Below are 1833 nucleotides of genomic sequence, written 5' to 3' on the forward strand. Positions count from 1 at the left end.
TATTAGTGGTTCTTGCTGGTTACTGTTGCTGCATCAATTGGTTTTCTATGTTCCTTGTTTTGGTTCTTGTTTTTTTACTTTCTTCTTGATTGTTTGTTTTAGTTTGGAGGTGAGATGTTGAGGCCCTTTGTGCTGTTGGAGGTTGCTGGGTACTGTTGGAGCAGTTTGGTTCATTCATATGGTAAGCACGCCATTTTGCTGTACTTTCTGATAAACTGTTCTAACTATTCATGAATGTTTGTTCCTTTATTTGTTCACTCTATTTGTGTGATGGAGTATCATATGGCCTGCTGTTTTCATGTATATGAGATGCACGTAAACTGAAGATTTTCTTTTTTACTTCATAACCGAAGAGATTATTTACCTAGCCGAAAGAGAAATTTCTTTGTACATATTGTTTTGTTTACATGTATATGAGATACACGTATATGGCTAATACCTGAAACATATGAACTGACAGTCGTTCTTTTCTTCCTGGACATGTTGATATCTATCTCCTTTGGTATGGAATATCAGTCTATATTATTTAACAAAATTCTTTGCTACCAGTGAAATATTCTAAACAATCTAGAAAATGTATAGCTTGAATGGATAATCGTGTTCTGCTTAATTAAATGGAATGTTAGCCTACATAGTTTTAAGCCTCATTCATGTTCTTGTGTTCTGCTTCTACCTTATTAATGCCAGATCCTGAATGCATTAAGTGAGCAGTAAATACTTGCAACACTCTTACTCTCAAGGTAAGCCACAAATCACTCATTTGTTTACTGATGTTTATAAACATGCTGCTTTGTGCAAGTTACTGGGACTCCCGAAGTCTTAACAATACCACAGACTCTGGAATTAGGCATTTTTAAGCTGGAACAAGCCACAATTCAGTTTGAGTAACCACACCAATCTTTGTGCCTGGATAATCAGTGTAGTTTTTTGTTTGATTGAATGCCGCTCCTTCCATTTTGTGCTTATTATTTTGCATGACATGATTTGAGTTTAAGGGCATTTACAGACAATGCAATGTTGTCCTTAAATTCACGAAGATGAGCAATTAATAGTTGAACTGATTGTAGGCACATAAGGTTGCAAGAGCCACATGGTTGCACATGTAGTACTTGCCTCCTTGATTCTTCCTTACTCTCTTGATTTCCTTACCTGTATAGTGATTCTCTATTTCATTTACCTTATTATGTGTTTCCTTTTCTTATCATGTGTATGTAGGAAAATCAAGTGGGCACTGTCACTGAGGCCATAGAGGCTGTGAAACAGGCAAAGGATGCTCATTGGGGTGTGATGGTGTCGTATAGGTATGGGGACATGGATGATTCTTTCATCGCCGACCTGATTGTCGGTGCAACAGTTGGACAGATCAAAGCTGGTGCCCCCTGCTGTGGAGAGTGCCTCATGAAATACAATCAAGTCTCTATTGAATGCTTGCTACCTTTTATGTGGTTACATGCACGAAAGTATTGGTCTAAAGTTATAGTACCATATGGTCATTCTAAATAGCTTCTTAATTTGTCTTGAATGGTCTTTGATGACCGTGTGCATTGTGTTTGCAGCTTCTAAGAATAGAGGGAGAACTTGGAAGCAAAGGGGTTTACGCTGGTAAAAATTGGAGAACTACCCTGAGCTGACTCGCGGCTCACTGGATTCCGCCGATGTGGTCCGGGGGGTTTCTGTAAAGATGTGTTTTGTGCTGGCTCAGCAAAGATAAAATTGTAGCATTTGTTTGTTAACAAAGGATCCTTCAATTCTCCCTTGAACCTCATACCTTGCCATATTTTGCAGCTCAGGGTTGTAATTTGTCTAGGAGCCCGCTACTGGGTCAGGCATGGT

At 38.8% G+C, this 1833-nt stretch overlaps 1 pseudogene; it reads left to right on the plus strand.

Moving 5' to 3' along the window:
- Window positions 1-680: 680 nt before the first annotated feature.
- LOC119283411 lies at window positions 681-1631 on the plus strand (annotated as a pseudogene).
- Window positions 1632-1833: the final 202 nt, after the last annotated feature.

Source organism: Triticum dicoccoides, chromosome 4A (assembly GCF_002162155.2).
Source record: "Triticum dicoccoides isolate Atlit2015 ecotype Zavitan chromosome 4A, WEW_v2.0, whole genome shotgun sequence".
NCBI lineage: Eukaryota > Viridiplantae > Streptophyta > Magnoliopsida > Poales > Poaceae > Triticum > Triticum dicoccoides.